Here is a 25,507-nt window from a genome sequence, read left to right as displayed (position 1 = left end):
ACTTAGGAACCTTTCTTTGATTAACTCCACTATACTCTTGTCTCGCTCATTCAGTAGCATTACCTGATCTTTCATGTTGGGATTAAGAATAATTACAAGAGCTCGCGATCCATAAACCCCAGCACAGATGGCCCCTTTTCCGCTACATTTAATTTCCCTTGGGCATATCTGTCTTTAAACAGGAACAACTACTCAGCGAACCCAACCATGGGAATCTCTTTTCCAGTTAATGTTACAGGATGAATATATGTGGGTTTCACCTCTTTACCAATTACTTTAGCAAATTTGTTCTTCCACACCGAGCATTGTATAATGGTGTAAGGAGAATCAGGTACAGTATGCAATTGTACACCGCCAATAACTGTATTACCCATTGGTTTCTTTTTCGATTTAGAACTTATATCTAACACCACATTTTCACCATCCCACACATCTTCAAGACATAGGATCCCATCTTTACTTTAGGATTCGTTATTCTCATCTCCTTCATCTTCCTTGTCATCCACACTCTTCACATATTTCTTGCTTCCTTTGTTGAGTTTCCTCCAGCAAACTTTTGCAAAATGCCCAATAATTCCACAAAATGCGCATTTTCGCTGCAGGGCACCATCTATCTCTAGCCATGTGACCTTTGGTACCACACCTGAAATAAGACGGGCACTTGCCTTCCCCTTCAAGTTTGTTAACACCTGAACTTTTCCTGCTCACATTTTTGTACGTGCGTCTAAAACCCTTCTTTCCTTCAATTTTAGTATAAGACACGTTACCCACTGTTTCTTTCTCTCCTTTGTTTTTTTAAGCAACTTTGGCACATCTTTTAGATATTTCATCCTTCATTACAATAGCTATAGTTTTATTTAGGGGGGCATCCCCACACCCCCACAGTTTCTCTTGAATACTGAATTATTGGAATGCATTACTAGTTGATCCCTGATAAAATCATCATGTAAAACACAAAACTTACAGGACACCACTAATTTCTTTAACGCTAACACATAGGGCCATATGTAGGTGGCCAAATACCGGTCGGTAAAGCCAAAAATCGGTAGATTTCGGCTTTACCGACCGGTATTTAGCCAAGTGAGATGTACGTATTACCGAATGGCATCCGTAATAACGAATCGGTAAATAATTACCGATTCCTTATTTACGGATCGGAGAACACCGAAAAAATGAATACCGAATCGGAAATAAGGATTCGGTAAAAACCCTAAAATGCGATGTAACAAAAATCGGTATTACCGAATTTGACCAAATCCGGTAATAACGATTCGGTATTTACCACTTATCCTGAGCAGGTGGTAATCAGGTGCAGTGTATAAAAACAGCCCCAAAATGCAACTGTGTGAACACAATGGCGGGCCTCTACCTCATAGCAAGGCGGCTTCACTTGCGAGCAGCTGGAGTGAGGATCTGGATACGGGAAGAGCGGGTGTAGAGACTGCGCATCACATTGTTTCAATTGACTGAACCTGAAATCCATAAAAGGTACAGACTGCAACCACACACCATCCTTGACCTAATACGGGACCTAAAACCCTATCTTGAGCATCAGACACCAAGGGCGCACGCAATCCCCACCCATGTCCAGGTACTCTGTTGCCTGCACCTCCTAGCATCAGGAAGTTTCCAGGGTGTGATAGCCGCAGTGGGTGGTGTATCACAGAGCTGTCTATCCCGTTTTTTCATCACCTTCCTGGATGCCATGATGGACAGAATGGAACATTACATTACCTTCCCCAGTACACAGGCGGAGCTGCAGAGGACAAAGCTGGAGTACTACCAACTTGCGCGTTTCCCACACGTCATTGGCTGTGTCGATGGGACCCATATACCAATCTGCCCACCTGCAGCAACTGAATAAATGTATAGAAACCGCAAATCCACCCACTCCATCAATGTGCAGGTGATATGTGATGCCAAGTACATCATAACTGACATCGTGGCCAAATTCCCCGGGAGTACCCACGACTCGTACATATTCCGGAACAGTGGTATCCATACACGTCTGGCTGCAGGTGAATTTGGAGAAGGATACCTACTAGGTAAGTCAATGTGACACACCCTGATGTACACCTTGGCTCAAGCTATTGGTCACACAAATTAATGGCACTTTCTTCTGTACATATTTATTTTATTTATTTATTTTAGAGGTTTTATATAGCGCTAGCTGGACCCAGGGGTATCAGAGCGCTTTACATTTTAGAGACAAGAAGGTCAATAAGACAGGGGACATACATAGCATCAATGTATATAAACAACATATAAGTCTCCGCCTGATAGATTTCAAAATGATACATATGGGAAATAAGCACATCAAAATATGGAAGATGTGAGTAATCAAAAATATCAAAAGGCAACAAATTAAAAAGAAGGCGGAGGGGCAGAGGTGAGGGGGGGTTGGAGGGGATGAGGGCTGAAGGTGGATAAGGCAAGGGGGGTGCAAGGAGGAGCTGGCAGAGTTAATCTATGCCCCATGCGTCTTCAGTAAGCACAAAGGATGAAAAACTTCATGGGCGGTATCAGGACCTGAGCACCTCAGCCACGATGCCGGGGGGCAGCCGGGTGAAATCGGCCCAATTCACTTCAACGCTTAGCCTGGTAGGCTTAATTGCACGGGACTCCGCGCTCACGCAGATGAGTATAAGGATCCCGCAATGCCAGACCTCATCAGCCCTCCAGGGTCGTGTCCTTAGAATTCGTGGCAGCAGAATCAACGGAGCCTTATCAGCGCTTCAGATCTCTGATAGACCCGGCGCTCGAGCAGGAGCAGATTAACGATACCCCATGGGCTGGAAAGGCCTCGCATCTCGTTCAGGTTTGCAGCAGTCCAGGGCCACATTGGCAGTGACGGTCTCGTTCCTTGTTCCGTCCGTCAGCAGCAGCAGTCCAGGGCAGGTACTTCAGGTAAGCCAGATGCCGCCGTTAATTCTATCTTTGCAGGAATTCAGACGGAGGGTTGTGTTCCAGGCAGGTTCTTTGACGGTTTCCGGTAGGCACACAGGCTGGATGGGGGGGCATACAGAGGGATATTTACCCGAGGGTGATCCTTTGCCACGGATCTTCGTTACTCCTATGCCCTCCGGCCTTATCTACTCACACCATATCTCAACCCAGCCACCCCAAGGGAAAGGAGATACAATGTGGCACATGAGAGCACACGCAACGTGGTGGAGTGCACATTTGGACTGCTTAAAAGCAGATTCCGTTGCCTCCACAAAAGTGGAGGTGCACGTCTGTACAGCCCCATCAAATGTTGCAAGATTATTGCTACATGTGCAATGCTACACAATCTGGCCACAAAAAAAGGAACAGCAGTGGAACTAACTGACTCTGAGGACGAGGACGAGTACAACCCTCAGCCAGAGCCCTGCGCAGCTGGTGTTGCAGTTGAACATGATGGGAGACAGAGACGGGCAGAGATAACGTCAAACTATTTCTGAGTGAGTAACGAGACAGAGCCAGTAACATTTTTATGTTATGGTGTTTAATAAGCACACCACCAGTATTGTAAGCAGTGTCCATTTGGACATGGGTTACATCACCCATCTAATGTTTGCCAATAGGCAGTGGTCCCTACTTCCTGCGTCCACGCGCTGCATGTGCACGTTCCCTGGCAACACTGTCTGTAGTGTCATACTGTTCCTGCGCAGCGCCGTGGCGTTCGCTGCGCCTCCTGCCCTCGGTGGGAGAGGGCGTAATGCTACCACGGCTGGTAGCCTCCTCACTGTCCCCCCCCTTCCATTGTGGCCGCCGTCACATTCTGCAGGAGCTCTAATGCAGATGTCATAGAAACCATTCCCCTGGCCACATCCCTGCTGCAATGCGCCATCTCCTCATGCATGGCGATGGACCTGCGACACATCAGTGAGGTTGCAGTGGCCAGCCGGTTCACGGCCTTGGTATAGGCCTGGAGCCTCTGCCTCTCCCTGCGCCTGCCAAGACGGTCCTGCTCCAGCTGGCTGCAGAGGTTGTCCACAGAGGTTGCTACTCTCTGCATTCCCTCACACATGTTGTCTCTCATTGCACTGATGCCCTTTTCCATCCTGTGCATGTGCTTGCTGATGTGTGCCACCTCCCTGTGCAGTGATCTCATCTCCCTCCATTGCAAGCGCTGGACCTTCAGCATGTTGCCTTCCAGTCCAGCAAACACACTTTCACCCTGTTCGGATGCTTCAGGACTGTCCGGCCTTGCCCTGCGGCGTCTGGATGAACTGTGGGAGCCTCCTGCGTGACTGTGGTGGTGGTGGTGTTTGTGATTGTCGCAGTGGGGACTGGGTATGAGGGGATGGCGGCGTTCCCTGGCGCTGTGGTGATGCGTGTGATGGAGGATTTGGTGGTTGTGGTTACGCGGAGCTTGTGGTCCCTGCAGGCATGCTTTCTTCCTCATGTTGCCTCCCCTCTGGCCTGGCTGTCTTTGCTCTGCTCCCCTCTGCAGCACTGCGAGATGTCTCACTGCTCTGCATTTGAATTACATTAAACATCATGCCTACAGATCACAGTGTTTGTCCTGACATTGCCAATTACTTTAACATGCTATTGTTTTTGCTTGCCTGACTGTCCTATACATCAGTTCCCTCCAACTACATCTCCCAAAATGCATAGCAGGTAATGGGTAAGACATGGAGTGAAGTGGGAGCCCCTATGCCACTATGGGGATTGGGGTTGGGGAGGGGGTAGCACAGCATGCTGGGCATGCGTCTTACCTTGTTTCCTTGCTGCTCTGGCAGAGCTGTCTGCGTCTCCCACGACACTCACACTCTCCGGCTGGAGGGTGGACTCCACCATCAGTTCCAGTGGTGTTGGTGCTGGTGCTCTGTTCTTTCCTCCACCTGTTTTGCCAGCCTGCCTCTGCCTATCTCAAAATCCTTGCTTTTGCTGTCTTCCTGAGGTCGTACCACCTCTTCCTGATGTCCTCAATGGTACGCTGGGTCACACCTATGGCATTTATTTTGTCCTGAATGCCAATCCAGATCTGCCTCTTTTGAGACTCGGGCACATGGAGGGACTGCTTACCGAACAGCCTGTGATATTCCTGGATCAGTACCTCCAGCTCCTTGTCACTGAACTTCAGCTTTCTTTTCCTCTCACTTCCCTCCTTCTCCCTGTCCTGGCTTGCCATTTCAATGCTGTTTTCTTTTTTTTTTAATTGTTTGTAGCTGTGAGGCTCTGTTGCTGCTGGCTCCTCAGCTCACCTGCCTGCCTCACAGTGCGCTCCAGGTCCTGTGCAGCTGCCTGGATGTGGCCACTTCCTGTTTGGGAGGTGATTGGGTGACACAGGATTGGCTGATTCATCGAATTACGAATTTTTGAATTACCGAACCGGTATTTACCGATTCGGTAATGAATTCTGTAATTCCGAATCGGTATTGGTTTCTCTGTATTTTTTTTTTTACTGATTCGGTATTTTTTACCGATTTTTAACGAATCGGTAATGTTTACCGATTTTTTATCTACATCGCATTTACCGATTCCTTAATACCAAATCTGTAAAATTCGGTATTATGGAATCGGTATTCATGTTTTATCTACATATGGCCCATAGTCTTCTACAGATTCATATTTAGCTCAATTGAAGAATTTGGGGATGCTCTGAAACATTTTTTCAGAGACTAGTACCCAGGACCCAATGAAACATAAAATGGAATATGCAACATCTTTCAGACAGTTTGCTTCTTATTCAGCTTATTTATTTTAACCTGAAGCTGAAATAATCCTGAAACAAGATAAAGTATATATAAAGTGTGAGATTTATATAGGTGGAGACGTAAAGCTCCAAGTCAAAATCTTTCCAAAACAAAATACATAAATACTGAATTTAATTGAGCTGGACTCGCACATTTCTCAATACAACATAGTGCAAACAGTACAATTTATCAAACAAACAGAGAGTTGTATTGTTAGCAGGACAGTGTGAAACAGTTTGTCTTTGAAGCTGGTTTCAGAGGAGAGAGACAAGCATCACAGTGTTGTCTTCCTGGTTTCCTGCCACTCACCTTAAAGGTCAACGGTCATGGACATTTTGCTTTTTCTGTACATTCCTTATCCATAATCACAGCTTATATTTGTGAATAGTTGCCGATGACACACAGGTGTTCCTGAAATTAGGTGAAGACCTGGCTGTGACTGTAAACAAGTTTAAAAACTATGTTAATGATAATGAATGTTTGGGAGGGACTATCTTGAGATCCCTGTGGGGCCCACTGTAGCCCTCCCTTATATTAGCCTATCTGCACACGTTATAGGCTGATTTTGCTATGCACATGGTACACACAGCATATTTGTTTTTGTGCCACACTTTTATTTTAGAAATCAGCTGCACAAGTTTTTGGTATTCAGCATTTCTTCCTTGGGCTCGGTCTAGACATTCCGTACAAGGTCGAACAACATCATGCCTTGTTTTTTTCTGTGCTTGATCACTAACACATTCTAACATTTAGACATGACAGAGAAACCCAGATGCTGTTTTCTAGCATGGAATTGCAGCTTTGGAAAGATAGAGGAGGATTTCTTGCACAGTAAAGGTCCCCAGACGAGCGTGCCCGATCTCCGCAATCTGAGATGCAGACCAGCTAACGGCAGATGCCAGATATGAGGGCCGGTTCTAATCTCAGAGATCTCTGATATATCACTGTGCTCATTTAGAGAGGTTAGGCTTAGGTCAATATATCATTGGCCATGATAGGGATTTTCATTGAATACAGCTTATTAGTAATGCTAATTAATGTGTTCAGTTGCATATATTTTCTAATTGCAGAACTTTTGCTACATGATAGAGCACAATCATTTCAATAGATATAGCAAACTTTCCTCATGTCTTTATTTTGTTTATTATGGACATGCATGAGTGAGAGAACGAAAGGTGCTGACCTGTTTCTGTGGTTCTGTAAAATAGATGAGTGCGTCCTCCCCTTACCTACGCCATGCTAGTGAATGTTGTCACTTTGAAGTGTTTCAGAATACAATAAATCTAGAAGTAGCTTGTAGTACGTTTGTGCAATCATGAGTTTTAGTCACAAAGAGAGATTTCCTCAATCCATCATTTTTTTTTTTTTTTTAAAAGACCTTTATTGTCCAGCATACAGTGTACACAGCTCCATAGCTTACAACCCAGCCGGGCCAGCTGCAGGTAATGAACTTTGTGGCTCACAGAATGAATGTACACAGCTGTAGTTCCGGCAACCCTGGGGTCCGGCAGCGTAGATCAACATTGCGCAGTACATCATGACATGTATACACTCGGTATCTAGTAATTGTGTGGTCTGTGGGTTTTGTTTTTCGACATGTTTGCAGTGTCTCGAGGTGGGTGCGCTGATGCTACCCTCGTGTATGGCTGCGGTGTCTGCCGCGCCCATCACTTCCAATGTGTCGTATCTGCGAACATATCTGTGCGGGATGACATTGTGACGGGTACGGCGCCGTGTGAGGGAGCTTAGAGGGTGTTCAGCGACCGAGTGCAGATGGGGCGTGCAACCTCCAGATGTATCCGTTACAGTGGAAAAAAAATTGTTCTGCATCTCAGTGTCGAGACGGGGTGTCTACGCCTCGGCTGTCCCATCCGTGTGTGCCCAATGGCGTGAAGTAGTATAAAGCGTGAAGATGTATGCGCACGGACATGGTCTAGTCAAGTATGTATCCGAATCGACAATTAACTACAAAAACAGGGACGTGGGTTTCACAGGAGGCAGGTAGGGAGTGGTGCATGCAGAGTTCGCCATAATGCCGAAGAGGTGGAAATCTGAATCAGCGTGTCAGTCGTGTCTCGCGGGGTATGCAGGCGGGGAGGGCTGGGGCTCGGGAATGTACGGGTCGCTTGCGCAGTGGAGCCATAATGGGGGGGGGTGTTCCCCGAGTGACTGGAGGGTGTAGCTTTCCGATGCATGGGCAGGCTATTGCCGTCGCTGCTCTTGTAGCGTCGCAGCTCCGGGATTGGGGTGCGTCGTCGACAATGCGTGGGATGAAAGTGCTAGTCAGATAGTGTGTCGAGTCCGATGGTGAGAGGGAGTCGCATGGTGTATCATAAGTGTTCAGTGTGGTGTCACATCAGTTAGTGAGGGTGGCAGCGTATGGTCCCTCACGTGATCCCCTGTTCCGTGCATTTCTGCAGGAAGGAGTGCAAAATGTCCTCCCATTGTTGCGCGATGGGAAACTTTCTGAGCCCTGCTGTCTCCTCTCGTCGCAGAACAGAGCCCTCAGCCCACGCCCAGTTCGTCAATGACAGGTACCAGTGTCGGAGGTGGGGGGTGTGGCCGCCTTCCATCTCTTGGTAAGTAGTCTTTTGGCTGTGATAAGGCCTAGATCCCAGTATCTAGTCTTGACTCTATTGAGGTGTGTGCGCTTATACAGCCCCAATATACAGGCTTCCCATGTATGCGGTACCTGTTCCCCAGTACAAAGTCGGAGTATCTTGGTCACACCGTCCCAGTACTGTTGGAGGGCAGGGCAGAGCCAGAGCATGTGAAGTAAATCTGCGCCGATGAGAGAGCAGCGGCCGCAGGCAGTGTCTGCTACTGAGAAGTATTTATTGATCTTGCCAGGGGTGAGGTACGCGCGGTGTAATATATAAAATTGTATGAGTTTAAAGCGAGGGCTGCGGGGGATGTTCACTGGGCCAGCCAGAACCACCGCCCACTCCTTGTCTGTCCAGTCCCATCCCCTGTCTGTCGCCCATTTGTCCCTTAGGTGTGCAGGTGTTGGGCATGTGTGTTGGAGGAGTGCTTGTGCCAACCAGCGAACAATATGTGTGCCGTTGCTCATGACATGCAAGTATTGTATGAAGTGGTGTGTCTGTGGTTCACTAGACATGTCTCCCCAGGCGGCTGTCAACGCGTGTACGAGAGATGCGTGTGTCAGGAACTGGCCGGCTGGGAGGGATGTGTCCTCCACAAGGGTCGCAAAAGGCAGGAGAGCGCCGTCGGAGTAAAGGTCACCCATTGTTTCCACCTCCGCGGCGATCCAGTTATTCAGCCGTACAGCTGTCAGGATCCCTGCCGTCGTCCGGGTGCCTAACAGTGGCAATATTGGCGCATATGGCGTCGTTGCTCGCGTTAGGCGTAAGCAGCGAAGGAAACACCTGCGCGCCATTGCAAGCAGTAGCTGCGGTGGGCGGGGAGTCCGAGTCAGTGGGTGGAACAGTACTTGAATCTGGAACAGGGACCAAATGGTGGTATCTGTAGCCGTGTCACTTAGGTTCCTACCGCCCAACCAGCACGACACCCACTGCATTTGTGCTGCTAGATAATATAGATCCATGTTTGGAACTGCTAGTCCGCCTTCTGTGTTGGGCATGTAGAGTTTTGTCAACGCGACCCGAGGTCTGCCTTTGTTCCAAATCAGGCTTCGTAGCAGGATCTCAATGTCTCGAAACACCCGGGTAGGCACATACGTTGGTATGTTCGCAAAATAGTATAGCAGCCGTGGCAGCACTATCATCTTAGCCAAGGCTATGGAACGTTGAGCGGCAGTGTGTTCCAGAACCCCACCTGTGCTCTGGTAGAGGCGATCGCCCTTATCAGATTGCCATCCAAAATGTCTATCGGGTCTCGGTATATACGTATTCCAAGGTATCTGAACGTGTTGGGATACCACTGCAACCGTCCACCCCCGATACGTATGTCACATTCGGGAACGTTCGGGCCGAAGGAGTAGGCCCCCGATTTGGCCCAATTCACTCGCAATCCCGATACTTCCTCAAAGGTGTCGAAGACGGCAGTGAGAGACTCTGGGACGTTACTGAGGTCCCTGACGTATAATAGCAGGTCGTCGGCATATAAGGATACTATATGTAGTCCGTCCGCCAACGGTATTCCCCAGGTAGCTCCCTGCGACCGGAGTATCATGGCTAGGGGCTCCACGGCCAGAGAGAACAACAGGGGCGACAGTGGACAACCCTGTCTGGTGCCTCTCCGTACGCGAATAGGATCAGAGAGCAAGGCCCCAGTGCGGACCCGTACCGTGGGTTTGTGGTATAAAAGGCCTACCATTGTTAGAAAGTCATCTCCCAACTCAAATTTTTCCAAAACCGCTCGCAAGTAGGGCCACTCCACCGAATCAAAAGCCTTCTCCAAGTCGAGCACCAGGCACCCCGCTCGCGGCCATTGCCTCGTGGCATATTCCTGCAAGCGAAATAGCCTGCGGATATTGTGGGACGTGTGTCTCGTCGGCACAAATCCGTTTTGGTCGTGGTGTACCAGCGTGGGAACGAAGGGGGCCAGCCTGCGGGCTAGCGCGGAGGCGAGAATTTTATAGTCCGTGTTCAAGAGCGCGAGAGGGCGATAAGAACCCATCTGCGTGTTATCTCTGTCAGGCTTGGGCAAGGAGACAAGCGTCGCCTCGTTAAGGGTCGGTGGCAAGGTGAAGTCGTCAACAGCCGCGGAGTACATCTTCACCAGTTGTGGAACCAGGATGTCTGAGGCGGCCTTATAAAACTCGGCCGGCAAGCCGTCCGGCCCGGAGTCTTGCCGTTCGAGAGGTTGAATATGGTGTCACGGAGTTCCTCGGGATCCAGTGGTGCTCCGAGGTCATCTTGTTGTACCGCGGTGAGGGTGGGTACCTGTATGACAGAGAGATAGTCCACAATGGTGGGCAGCGAGGCATAAAGCCGAGACTGGTACAGATTTGTGTAATGCTCCGTGAACGCCTCATGTATTTGGCGTTGGGAGTAGAGTGTCCTGCCATCCTCGGCTTGTATGGCCGATATTGGAGCCGACCGGTCTTCCCGCGCGATCAGCCAGGTCAGCAGTTTGCCCGGTCTGTCGCCCTGTCTGTGCATCCGAGCAGAGTGTGCCGCAAAGTTTACACATTTCAAACGGTCCAGTAGGCGGTCATTTTCCGTCTTAGCCGCAGTCAGTCGGGCGGTCGCACCCTCCCTTGCAAGGCTTTCGAGGTCCAGCAGTTCTGATTCCAGTCATGCCAGATCTCGTTCAATTCGGCCTCTCATGTGTCCCTGTGTTCCCAGACAGTACACCCGCGTCACCACCTTGAAAGCATCCCATTCAATCTGGGGAGAGGACGCTGTGAGGTCTGGCTGAAGGCGCCAGGTCGGAATGGGGAGACGCGGGACGTCCCATGCAATGCTCAGTGTGTGAGGGTTATGATCCGAGTGGGTGCGGCCCATGTATTGAGAATCTAGGATCAGCGGGAGGAGGTCAGGGGAAACCATGAATCTGTCCAGGCGTACATGTAATGCGTGCGCGCCTGACCAATATGAGTATATGCGTGTCGTGGGGTTCCGGGTCCTCCATGCGTCGTGTAGGTGCCAGTGTTGGGCCCAGTTGAGGAGCGCCTTCGTCGTGACGTGTGCTTGAGCGTTAGGTGGGGGAGCAGTGGACCTGTCTAGGTGGACATCCAGGACACTGTTGTAGTCGCCTCCGAGTATCCATGGAAGCCCATGCCAAGGCGCCAGCGCTGTGGAGAGGCAGTCGAGGAACCCACCCTGTTCAGTGTTTGGGAAGTATATGGAGGCAAGTATTACCGGGTGTCCATCAAGTCTGCCCCTCACTATCACGTACCTTCCTCCCACATCTATCTGCGTGTCCATGACCGCCCAGGGGGTCCCCGGTCTTATCCATATGAGCGTCCTGCGGGCATAGGAGGAGTACTCAGTGGCATAGAGTTGTCCGCGCCATCTCCTGCGCAGCGCATGGACCTCAGCTGTATTTAAATGTGTTTCTTGTAACAATACTACATGGAATTTGTGGCGGCGTAAATATGAGTAGATCTGGTAGCGCCTCGATGGTGTGTGCATTCCTCTCACATTCCATGTGCATATCTTAATCTCAGCCATAACTGCTATCACCACTGGAGGCATCTGCCTCCCCCGCCACCCATCCCCCATGTGACCGTTCCCACAAGGGTGTCCGCCTCCCCCACGCACCCCCCGCGGACACAGTTCTCGGCATGTTCAGCAAAAGCATAGGCAGTACTCTGATGTGGGGAAGAAGGAATGTAACTGGGTTCATTAACATTGCTAAACAGTAGGAAATACCAAGAGGTCGGCAACGAAACATGTTGCCGTCCAAACACGCCAATAGGGCGAAAGATTAACGTTCAAGTCTAGGGGGCAGCTTAAGCTAGGTATCAATAAGGTAGATCTTCAATGTCCAAACAAGTGAGATCGATCTGTCGCCCTTCCCCGGGCTACTAACGGTTCCCACCATACAGTCTAACGTGGCTTCTGAGTAGGCCATGCCTTCCCCAGTGGTCTGCTCCTGGGTGCCTATGTATATAACAGCAATAGAAGCAAGGTGCATTCCCCAATTGTGTGTGGTAGGAGTGTGTTCACTTGGTGTGGACGGATGACTTAACAGTCCCACCCCTAGTTCACCCTTTCAGCGTCCATACCTCTGGGTGAGTACTCACTGCGCCAGGGCTTTTCCGACTGCTGCCAGGGTGGCGAGGGGCAGTTCCAGGTGTAGCCGTGTCCACAGTGTCCCAACGAGTGTTCATCCTGGAGTCCCGCCTCCGCCACCCCAGTGTCGGCTGTTGGTCACACATGTTATGATTTAGTGGGGCATGTCAGCCGTTTGTGGCGTGACCACCGGAAGCTCCACCGAAAGTTGCGAGTCTGGGAGCCCGTAGATAGCTTCATCATCGCTTTGAGCCAGTTGCGGGCTCGTGGCCCGGGCACTATCCGATGTCGGCGAGGCACTTAGCTGGGTGACCCTCCTGAGTGCATCTCGTTGTTCCCGGAGTATTTGGTCCAGTGGCGGGGAGTGGTGAGTGGCGTCATCTGGGCGGCCATTTGTGTTGCCCCTATTCCTACGTCTGCGCCGCTGCCCGCGGCTTCGGGGTCGTGTCTCAGGATGTTGCATATTTCTCGGCGTCGTGTCCGTTCCGCTGTCCATCCAGTCGCTTACCTCGGCAGGGCTGTTGAAGAAGTAAGTTTTGTCACGTGCCACCACTCGCAGCTTTGCAGGGAAGAGTAGCGAGTATTTGAGGCCCGCTTCTCGCAGTCGGCGCTTCACTTCCAGAAAATCGTGGCGTTGGCGTTGCACTTGTATGGTGTAATCTGGGAAGAACATCACCGTGGTGTTGTCAATCCGGACTTCCCCGAGTCGTCTGGTTTCCCTTAAGATAGTGTCTCTGTCCCGGTAATTTAGGACCTTGAAGAGCAGGGGCCTCGGGTTGGAACCGGTGGTGTAAGGTCTCGTGGGCACGCGATGTGCTCGCTCCACTACAAACTGCGGCGAGAGTGTGTCCTCAGGTAGCAGCTCGCGTATCCAATCCTCCACTCGTTGGGTCGGTCTGGCGCCCTCCCATTTCTCCGGGACCCCGACGAGTCTAATGCTGTTGCGTCTCGCCCTCCCTTCCGCGTCCTCAGCTCGGTCTTCCAGGAAGTCTACCCTAGCCAGTAGATCCTGTACTTGCTTGTCTGTTTGCGAGACCGCGGGGCCAAGGTCTTTTACCGTTCCCTTCAGTGTTTTGGTGCGATCAGCCAATTTCCTGTGGTCTTCACGTAGGTGGGTAAGGTCTATGGCGACACCATCTATCTTAGATTCCAGGGACGTCCTGGTCAGTTGAAGGGATTGTTCCAAGCGCTCCATGGCAGCGAGCATGGTGTCCAACCGTGATGCGACTTGGTCTGCCGCCATCTTGCGTGTTGGCTTGTCAGGCTTTCCCTTCAGCGGAACTCCTCCTGTACCAGTGCGGGTCCGCACCCCTCCGGACATGTGCGAGGCGGCTCCGCCAGTGGCAAGTTCAGGGGACGGGGCAACCGTCGTACCCAGTTCGAGCTATGTCTTCTGGACTCTGGGGGGGGCGCACTCGGTGTCCGTTCCCACAAGGCAGTGCAGTCGGCCCTCTGCGCGGTTCCAACGCAAGGGGTGCACCCGTGCAGTGGTGTGCTGCGGCAGGTTGCCAGCGTCAGGACCGGGGGCCACTTGTTTCCCACTGGTGGTAGAGTCTCTAGGGCAATCCGATCTCCCAGGGGCACAGGACTCAGGTCCCTCCCAGGCCAGCGGGAGGGGTCAGCCCACAGTCCGTGGTCGTCGGGGGGCCAGGATCAGTAAACGCGGTGGTTGGGTATAGCCCATCAGCTGCGTAGTGCAGTGTCTTTGTGTCTCCCAGCGAACTCTCCGTGTGTGCAGATGATTCGGACCTTCAGCATCCACTTTATGCAGTTCTCCGCATCCCGAAAGGTGGGTCGCGCTCCGGAGCACCGCAACCAGCCGGCACTGCGCCTCTCAGGATTGCTTGCCGTGCTGGGATTAAGGAGGGTAATAAACCAGGGGGGGGGGGTCACAGTCCAGCAGTATTACCCCGCCCCACGCCGGTCCTGCAGTAGGGGGGTGGTGTGGTGTGTGGCCCGGTGGGGTACAAGCGTTTTCACTGTGTGTGCGCAGCTGGCACAATCCGGCCGTCGGGGATATCAGTGTCTTAGTGTGGCCTCAGGTTCGCCTGCGAGGGGAGTGCTAGCAAGTGGGGGGTCGCCATATTGTCCCGCTTTCATGTAGTCAGGGGCCCTCTTACCTCCGCCTCCGGCCTGTTTCCCGGGCGCTGGTCTCGTCACTGCGGCTCCTCGGGCGGGCAACCAGCCCCCTGTATCATGAGCCCGGGTGCCGTCCGCCTAGCAGTGGCGCATCGCCGTGTGGCAGCCGGTCAGGTCACTCGTGGCTGCTCCGACTTAGGGGGAGAGAGCTGTCTGGGCTCAGGGCCTGGACGCCACCTCGGACCGCGCCTCTGGGTCAAGGCAGCGGGCCTCCGCTCAGGGCTCCCTCCTTTGTGTCCGCTGGTCCGGCCGTATCAGGAGCTCCCCGGTCCCACCGCAGTGCAGTGCCTGGGCAGGCAGCCCAGCGTCAACAGTACAGGTCCGGGCCGCCGCCAATCCCCGGCTCACCTGCGACGTCTTCTTGTCGTGAATGGCTCCGCTCCAGCAAGGGGTAAGGAGGGAGCAGGGATCATGTCGCCTGGGGGCTCCCCGGGGCCCGCGCCCTGATCAGGACAGGAGCAGGCAGGTCCGGATTGCAGGCCGCGTGGTGGGGCCTTGACTCGCGGCCCAGCCCCCGGTCTCCCGCAGTTGTCCTCGCCGGTCTTGCAGCAACGAGGCCCGCTTGGTAGCCTCAGGAAAGTCCGGTGCGTCGTCGGTGGTCCGCAAAATCAAAAGTGGGCCAGAACGCCGGGAAGGGCTAGCAGGTGATCCGCCTGCAATTTCAGGCGGTTTCGGCCATAAACGACGGAGAATTAGCCCGGGGAAGGGGAGGCTCAGCTCGGAGCTCTACCCGGGCGCTGCTGTCCGCATTGCGTGCCTAGCCACGCCCCCTTCCTCAATCCATCATTGACAGAACATTTGGGATGATAGCAAGACAAGTGCCAAGATGCTTCAGAGCAGCTGATACGTGTTTTCACCCTTCTTGTGGCCCATTACCTGGGCCTTTTTCAAGGCTCGTAAAATACAATGAACTTGTGGTTTTCAAGGTTCCTTACAGAGGTAATCTTAGTAATCAATGGTAGGCTCGATGATTTCCATTTAGTCCCTGGCTCAATCCAGTAAAGTATCATTACCGTGGTTCCCCTAGGGGACTAGAGTGTTGTGTTCTAGGGTGCCAACTTACCTGTTACTCTGGGAAGGTTTGGAGGGCAGGTAAGGAACTATGAGCTAGTCAGGATTTGGCCGACAGGTACAGATGTGGTAAGGTGACTCAGTCCCTACATACTGACGTTCTGTGGTTCCAGGCATAGTTCTGTTTCCAAATAGAATCCCTGCATGGCCAGCAGGCAATGGTGTACCAGAACTCCCTGCTGTGACATGCTATCACAAACAGATTTTATTATTAAAAGGCAAGAAGGGACTAAAGAGGCCCTAGATGCAGTAGACAGAAAACATAATAGAACCCTTTAGCAAAAGGAACAGCAAAAACAGAGAGAAAATAAGCATAGTCAGTGCACTATGGATCCAAGATGGCAACTGCCATGGAGAGGGAGGCCAGAAGGAGCTCAGACGGGGGAGGACTGGCTGAACATGGACCTCACTTAGGGTTTGCCTGAGGCCGCATTTGTAACCTATAGGCTCTCATTTGGGACCCCTGTCATTTTTCTTGCAACCCGTGGCCACCTTGTATCCAAACAACTTCAAGACAAGAAATATATCTATAGTGTGCACCTCTTCCTTTACACAAATAGAGGACCATGGGTTGGATCACAGAGATTGTAAATAGTTGCACAGAAACTATTACATTTTTACAGTTACATTGCAATCCAACTTCCAGGCCCAGGCACCTTGCTAGCTGCCCTGCAGCATAGCCATTTGGTGCAACAGTGGACATATTGGGGCTTATTACAGTGTCGGTCGTAGTTGCCTCCGACCGACACCAACTAGGACTCAGGACCGACCTACCTGAGGTCAGCAGTTCCGACCACCTAATTACAGTGTGACCGAACACTGTTTGGTCGGATTCCCATTGTTCTCTTTGAGAGCTTGAATTACAGCCATAATACAGGTTCCCATAAAGAAATGGGAGTGTGTGTAAAGGCCTGCACCCTGTGGGAGGCACCCCATGGTGCCTGCCACACAGTACAGGGTTTTACAGGTGGTACCCCATTGACCACCAACCGTAGGCCACAGGGTGAAGGGCCCCTGCTAGGGGGCCCCAAAGTCACTTTCCAACAGCCTTTGCGTGTCGGAAAGGCTCGCACGGAAAGGCTGGGGGAAACCAGCATCATAATCCTAATGGCGGAAACGCCATCCTTTGGGGATTACAGTGCGGTTCCGACCGACTGTAAGAATCCGAGAGCCAGTCGGAACTGAGTCGGACTGACTGGCCGCTTTACGTTCCGACCGCCGACATCGTAATCGATTGGTCAAACTGCAAACTGACCATGTTGGTTGGAAAGCTTCTGACTAGCAGTCGGAGGCTTTCCGACCGACAGCGTAATCAGCCCCATTGCGTCACCTTCACACAACAGTCAATGTTGAAAGAGAGTCCCTGTGGAAACACAAAATGTTGTTATAATCTTTGCTGCCCTGTGCTTTTGCATAAACTGCATAAATCCTAATGATGTATTGCAACCATTCATGTTTAGAATTCTGCCCTGTAATCTAAAACTAATTTCTGGCTCAACAGAGTTAAAGTTCCCTTTATAAACCGGAGATTTAAAAGAGAACAAGGCTTACTCTTGCTGGGAGGTCTTGGAGTGGACACCAAAGTTACATTGGAAGGATCTGCCATAAACAAGTGACATTTTTGCTCTGCTCTCCTTCATTTCAACCCCTTTTTCTGACACCAATAATGAATATTTCCGCCTGTTATTCACTGTTGGTGTAATAAAAAAATGACAACCCTTGCTGTAAGGGGCAAACATCATTGTCAGTCAGGCAGTGAATTTGCGAATGGGAGGCCCAGACGCATCGAGGCACCTTCAACAGCCATGAACGAGATTGTACAGAGCTACTGAAGTCCCAGCCCTGGCCTCAGGTGCCTCACATACCTCCCCACTTATGATGCTCTGTGGGTGCCCTTGGTGCTTTGGGCTCAAGGGTATAGCTTAGTCAGTGAGATACGGGTGTGTGAATTTAAACTGTCCCAATTAAAAAGCAGTGGGCTGCAGGTTGGAGGGGCGAGATGATCTAGGTTCTGGATGGCCTTTTACCATGAGGAATAGGGTTAGTACTGAGTCACAATAGGTGGGCTTCTGTCTAGAGTTGTACAGTGGGCAAAAAACGAAGAGTTGGAATGCTTCCTGAGCAATTACCACTGATTAGACTATTTGCAAGCATTCATCTTATCACGTTTTGGGTGTTTGATTGCCCGTACTAAGCCTGAAAACCTGAGATCGGTGCAGCTTTTCAGGCCTACTACTCACAGTGTTTGCGTATTCGAAAAAGTGGTACATTTGCCGGCATTTAAGGAGCTCTTCTTTGGGTACAGATTTACTATTTGTTGGTAAACCAGTCACTATATATATTTAAGATGCTGATCCAAAAAGAAAAAAGTTCAGACCTCTACGTGAGATGAGAATGAAGAGAAAAAACATCACAGACATAGCTGACCTGACTCATGGTTCCCAGACCCAACTACCACACCAAGAATACATTTGAAGGATGTTATATCCCAAACACCCCTGCTGATGCTACGCCCCTGCCCGTCCCAACTGCCCCTGGTATTTCTTCCTGGACTCTCATGATTACAGACATGTACACCACAATGACCTGGAGTCCTTGCCATGGAATCACTTATTTTAAAAGTATTTTTAAATCATGAAATCTTCTCCGTCTCTTCAGCAAGAAGCCTTGGTAGTAGAATTATTGAATCATTGCATCTTGTGGACAAGGCTCTATGTTTTTAGTTCTCACCCTTTACAAATCATTTTATCAAGTGACTGACAGCCACATGTAGGAGGCCAGAGTTGTAAATAGAGGAAGGCTTGCAAGCAAATTAATAGAGTGAGCTAAGCCAGAGACATGAGTCTGGCTTTGCTCTAAGGACCTGTGCAAGAACCGAGCAATGAAAACATTTGGCAAGTATATCGTGCAACATAGATTATGTAAAAATATGATACAATCTCTTCAAAATTCAAAAAAGTGTATTTCTTTAATATGGAGAAAACTTTTACTCTAGTATATCAGACCTAGACAGAACTTTATTAAAAGTGATAATTTTTAGAAAAATTTATTGATCACACCCAACAAATTTGACATTAGTACACTTAAAGGCAATTCAGCAGTCATGTAAACCCTAAACGTGGTCTAGTTTTTATTAAAGATAGAACAACATAATAGTCTATTAAATATAAGAGGTGCCTGAACAGTGCACATGCTAAACTTTAGTATTTACAAGTGCACTCATATGTGATAATAAAGAAAAAAGAGGCTGTGTGAAATAAAATACGTGCCTAGGATCACTCAATATATATATATTCACTAAAAAATCCAAACAGGGACATTATAATTAGCCACTTACCCATAAAGTTACACACACTCAGGTAACTATAACAGCTGAATTTATCTGGTTTTGTATGAGTAAAATCTGACCCTAACTATAACGTCCCTGTAACCTTTGTTTTTTTGTATGAATTCCTAAGGTTTTTAAAAATTCCATTTGCTAACTATAACATCCTTGTGGCCCATTGTTGCTGTTGCCGATATTGTTGGACTTGTCTGCCTCTTTGAACTGGAGTTTTCATCATTCAATATCAATCTCACGATCAGACCACCCGGTTATCCTCTCAGGAAATGCATGTAACACTGTGAATGGTTAACTTATCTCCCAGGCCTACGACCCCCTCTGGTGGACGAATGTTTCTCCATTAATTTGCTCGCTGCTGGCAATTGCAACATTCCTTTGGCACACCTCAACGATATTTATTATTGAGGTGAGTAAGGCCTGTGTATCATCTTTATCGTCTCTGCTTGATTCTCAGACGTCTTTAATTTATATCCACGTCTGCTCGGTCCCATGACACTGGATATGAGTAAGCCCTCATGCCCTGAAGAAGGTGGTACCCCAGGAAAGGGGTTGTAACACCGAAACGTGCGTCGGCGTCTTGACCTTATTCACCCCTTAGTCTTATACATCACTGATCAATTTATGTGTAGATGTACTAGTGTTTATGTCATTTATACATCTGAACAAAAGTTCCTCTATACCGTTTGGATTTATTAAGTTACAAGCTTTGACCTGCATATCAGCAACTTGACCTTTTTTTATGAGAAAACATTTGTCTGATGTGACATATGCTTAGGGGCTATGAATTATAACGTTTTATATTTTGGAGTGAATGTGTAGTGTGTGTTCACGGTTCGAATGGTTCTATATGAGTGTGAGAATGTATGAATGACTTGCGTGAAAGATTGTCCATGGGAATTATCGTGTTTTGAGTCTCAGTGAATTCTGAGTATTTACTATTAGGCAAACACATGATTTATGCATTCATTTTTCTGTCTTGATTAATTTGATAATAAAAATAAAATACTGACTTAATAGTCTGATCCATGTTAGTATTTGAGCGCATGGTCTAGCAAGAGTAGTCTTTTTATAAATCGACTTAATTGTGTTTAGTTGAAAAATATAGGTAGAGCAGACTGTTACTTGTCTAGTATAACGTCCTTGTAATCTTTGTTTTATTTAGTGAATTTCTGAGGTTTTTTAACTAGCAGGCACATTTGCAGAGTGATGGAGAAAGGGAGCTCTCAGGAATTCCTTTGTGTAGGATTTACAGGAAGTACCAGGAGGGCTTCTTGGCCCCAAAGATCCCACTGGAGCCAATGGGCCTTTATACTTCAACTAGTAGTGCGCTGGGAGGCACGTTTGCAGAGTGATGGAGAAAGGGGCATGGCCTTTGACAACTTCTCAGCAAAGATGGGTAGTTGGCCCCCAAGTATGGGCTAGGGGCCAACTACATCTCCTATTACCTCCAGTAGGTCTCATACAGCAGGTTTGCTGAGATCTGATAGCAGGCCATGCCCCCTTTCTCCACTCCTCTGCAAATGCACCTTCTGATGCACTACTAGTAGGGGGAGGAAGTCTCCTTGGCTATAGAGGGTCCTGTAGGGGCTAACTATCCCTCCTGTAACCTACAGCAAGTCCCACACAGTGGGTTTTCTGAGTGGTCTTTGGTGGCCACAACCTCTTTCATCTCTACTCTGCAGATGTGCCTCCTGGCGCACTACTATTCAGGTGATGAAGTCCCTTGGCTCTTGAAGTTCCTTGGTGGCCAACTAGCACTTCTGTTACCTCAAGTAAGGCCTACACAGCTGGATTGCTGAAAGGTGGTGAAAGGTCACGCCCCCTTTCTCCACCACTCTGCAAACACGGCTCCTAGCACACTATTGGTTGGAAGAAATAGTACACTTTAGTCCTGAGGCCCTCAAGGGTAAAGTGGAATTCATTCCCCAATCAAAAGCACGCCAGGGGGTGTGTTTGCAGAGTGGTAGAGAAAGGGGGCGGGTCCTTCAAGTCCTCTCACCATTCCGCTGTCTTGGACTTACTGGAGGTAACAAGAGGGCTTGTTGGCCCCTAAAGACCCTCAGGATTCAAGTGGATTTAATTCCCCAACTACCACTGTGCCAGGAGGCATGTTTGCAGATTGGTGGTAAAGAGGGCATGACCTCTGGTGCCAGAGTTTTAAAAAAATATGTTTTTATGGAAAGGAGCTGCTGGGGCTAGTCTTTTCTTTTTAAATGGGGAGGGGTGCCGGGGTCAGGCGCTTTCCTTTAAAAAAAAATAATAATAAAGTGAGGGGGGCTGCTTTGCTCCCCTTCCCTGCGCCAATTTTGGTGCCGGATACCCAATCCCCGGGGCCTGCCCTTTAATATTATTATTATTTTTTAAGCAAGGGGGGGCTGTGTGGCCCCTACTTACCAAGCCTATATTGGCACTGAGGACCCCTTCCCCCAGGGCTGACCTTTATTTTTGCCTTTTTATTTTTTTTAATGGAGGGGGCTGCCTGGCACCCCTCCCCAGGCCTATTTCAGCCCCAGGGTCAGGCCTTCTCATTTTTTTTAAATGGGACAATACTCCCGCCAAGCCATAGCAAACTTCAATGTCCTGGGGTTGAGCACCCCAGGACATTGCTGGAGACGGCCCTGGGGCCGTGGCGGTCCCCAGAGCCATTTACGGCTCCTGGAGGGGGGGGCCTGCAGCCCTCCTCCCGTCTTGAAAATAGCCCCGGGAGGTGGTTGTCCCTAGGGCAGCGGGGGATGCATGGCCCCCCACATTTAAGTAAAGTAGCCTTAAGAAGGTGGCGGTCCCTAGGGCTGCATGGGGGGGGCTGGAGCACCCCACACATTATAATAAAAAATATCCAGGAAGGTGACGGTCCCCAATGCTGAAGGGCGGCCGTGTGGCTCCCGGCATTTAAAACAATTAGCCCTAGGGAAGTGTCAGTTCCTGGGACTCTGGGGGCCCGCACAGGCCCCCGCTTTTTTATTTTTTCTTGCCCACCAAACCGAGGCCACAGTCATCAGTGTGGAGACGGTGCAAGGAGTAGGGAGTATGGACACAGCTCGAGAGGACTGACACAACATCAACAGAGTGAGTAACGACCAGGGGCTGTGGTGACGCGGGGAGGTGAGCACAATGTCACACATGCACAACAAGGTGTAGCACACTGCACACCCACAATGACCCTGGATCGTGTTCCTGATCCATGTGGCACACTGCAGCACACACACATAGCAATAACAGCACACCCACATTGATGACAATGTGGTACAATGCGCAAACCGACACTGCAGAACAGAGGACACAACTGGCTACGTGTATGCGCAGAAACATCCCTACTATATCTCACAGAGCTGGAAACTATGAAATGGAAATGTACGCCTACAACCTCACATCCGTCATGTAGTCCAAATGTACACGGTCCCGCGTCCAAATCCTGCAACTCCCAAACAGTCACAATGTACATTGTCATACAGTCTGCATGTAAACAAGAACAATGCGCCAACATACATGTCAACACAATGTCAACATGCATCTCCCCTTCACATTGCAGAAGGACACACAGCACCTCCAGCAGAGCACGGAAGACCACACATCTGTGATGCCAGAGAGGACCACCACACCTTCGACACTGACGCCCTACAACAGACCATGGACATCCCACGCAACTCACCACCAGGACCCAGGCAGTCGAGCTACTTAGAGGAGAGCACAGACCCTGCAACAGACCACCCAGCTGGAAGCACCCGCAAGCACGGCTGGCTCAGGACACTTCCCTGACCCACAATTGGCACCCCAATGCCAGGTGTCAGAACGCCAAATGAGTTGGCCGAACAAGTGCGGGTGGGGTCTGAACCCATGGAAGGCGAACTAGATCACATTACGTGGGTGTCTATTATCCTTCAGGGACTACCTACACACCACAAAGGAGACCCACACTGACATAGAGACACATGCAGATGCACATTCACAGTACAAACCACGCCCAGGGGCACACAAATAGCAGTCACACAACCACGTTGGCTCTGCGTACGAGGGCCCAGGCCACTCCCATTATGAATTGAGTGGGTGACGACAAACCTACATGTCCAAGCTGCAACCCTCTGCCTGCGGTGACATGTCTGTGCCCGCTGTACACAGCACAATGTAATGTCGAAGGGCCCAGGGCCCTCATGCATACAACAAGGCCACAGGGACGGTGCACAGTCAAAATATCGACTACAAAATATCGACTGGACAAAATATTGAGTTTTAAATATCGAATAGACAAAATATCGACTGGACAGAATATCGACATCAAAAATATTGTTTTTAAGGTAAGTAATGTAATATCGAATGTTAAAAATATAAACATTTAAAATATCGAAGTATATAATATAGGTTAATAAAATTATTGGATTTTTGATAATATTGCATTTTTATAGTGTTTTTATGTTATTATATGTGTTAAAAGTGTGCATTTATGTTATAAATAATTTTAATTAATGACATTTGAATTTTTTAATTTTTGCGTAATTTAATTCTGTAGCGGGTTGTGGGTTTATAGGGGAATAGGGTGGGAAGTAATTTAATTATAATTAATTAAAGATGTAAATTTATATTATTGTTATTCATTTTTAATTATTTGTTAATTAATTTATATTTGGTAATTAATTAACTTTTAATTGGCAATTAATTTTAATTAATTCATTAATTGCTAATTATGTTAATTTTACCAAGTTAGTTTCTGTAGCGGGTTGTGGGTTTATAGGGGAATAGGGTGTGAAGTAATTTAATTATAATTAATTAAATATGTAAATGTATTTATTGTTATTCATTTTAATTATTTGTTAATTAATTTATATTTGGTAATTAATTAACTTTTAATTGGCAATTAATTTAAATTAATTGATTGATTGCTAATTAGGTTAATTTTACAAATTTATTTTCTGTAGCGGGTTGTGGGTTTATAGGGGAATTGGGTGGCAAGTAATTTATTTATAATTAATTAAATATGCGAACATATTTATTGGTATTGTTTTATAATTAATTGCTAATTCATTTTTTATGGGTAATTAATTAAATTAGAATTGCTAATTAATTGTATTTAATTGATTAATTGCTAATTATGTTAATTTAATAATTTATTTTCTGTAGTGGGTTGTGGGTTTATAGGGGAATAGGATGGGAAGTAATTTATTTATAATTAATTAAATAAAACAATTTATTTAGTTGTATTTAATTTGAATTTATTGTAAATTAATTTTTAATTGTTAAATTAATTGTTAACTAGTAATTAATTTGTATTAATAGTTAAATAATTGTAATAATTAATTTTAATTTGTAATTTTAATTGATTAATTATTATATTATATTCAATTCGTAATTACTTTTAATTAATTTTTGATAGATATTAATTAATATTTATTGAAATAATATATGAAGTATTTAATTTCACTACTGTTGCACTCTCTGGAGTGGGAATAGTAATTTTTACCTCTACGCTATACAACGCTTTCCCTACTGTTGCACTCACTGGAGTGGGAATAGTAATTTTTACCCCTGCGCTATCCAACGCTTTCCCTACTGTTGCACCCACTGGACTGGGAATAGTAATTTTTACCTCTACGCTATCCAACACTTTCCCTACTGTTCCACTCACTGGAGTGGGAATAGTAATTTTTACCTCTACGCTATCCAACGCTTTCCCTACTTTTGCACCCACTGGAGTGGGAATAGTAATTTTTACCCCTACGCTATCCAACACTTTCCCTACTGTTGCACCCACTGGAGTGGGAATAGTAATTTTTACCTCTACGCTATCCAGCGCTTTCCCTACTGTTGCACCCACTGGAGTGGGAATAGTAATTTTTACCCCTACGCTATCCAACACTTTCCCTACTGTTGCACCCACTGGAGTGGGAATAGTAATTTTTACCCCTACGCTATCCAACGCTTTCCCTACTGTTGCACCCACTGTAGTGGGAATAGTAATTTTTACCTCTACGCTATCCAACGCTTTCCATACTGTTGCATCCACTGGAGTGGGAATAGTAATTTTTACCTCTACGCTATCCAATGCTTTCCCTACTGTTGCACTCTTTGGAGTGGGAATAGTAATTTTTACCTCTACGCTATCCAACGCTTTCCCTACTGTTGCACCCACTGGAGTGCGAATAGTAATTTTTACCTCTACGCTATCCAACGCTTTTCCTACTGTTGCACTCTTTGGAGTGGGAATAATAATTTTAACCTCTACGCTATCCAACGCTTTCCCTACTGTTGCACCCACTGGAGTGGGAATAGTAATTTTTACCTCTACGCTATCCAACGCTTTCCCTACTGTTGCACTCTTTGGAGTGGGAATAGTAATTTACACCCCTACGCTATCCAACGCTTTCCCTACTGTTGCACCCACTGGAGTTGGAATAGTAATTTTTACCTCTACGCTATCCAACACTTTCCCTACTGTTGCACTCACTGGAGTGGGAATAGTAATTTTAACCCCTACGCTATCCAACGCTTTCCTCACTGTTGCACCCACTGGAGTGGGAATAGTAATTTTTACCTCTACGCTATCCAACGCTTTCCCTACAGTTGCACTCTGTGGAGTGGGAATAGTATTTTTTACACTTCTGCTATCGTACGGT

At 48.2% G+C, this 25,507-nt stretch overlaps 1 protein-coding gene across 1 annotated transcript in view; it reads left to right on the top strand.

The window, feature by feature from the left end:
• Nucleotides 1–25,507, top strand: part of MATN2 (matrilin 2) — a 669,488-nt gene that overhangs the window by 138,299 nt on the left and 505,682 nt on the right. The gene's annotated exons all lie outside the window — the stretch shown is intronic.

This window comes from Lissotriton helveticus, chromosome 4_1, assembly GCF_964261635.1.
Source record: "Lissotriton helveticus chromosome 4_1, aLisHel1.1, whole genome shotgun sequence".
NCBI lineage: Eukaryota > Metazoa > Chordata > Amphibia > Caudata > Salamandridae > Lissotriton > Lissotriton helveticus.
This window is presented reverse-complemented; position numbering and strand designations above follow the sequence as displayed.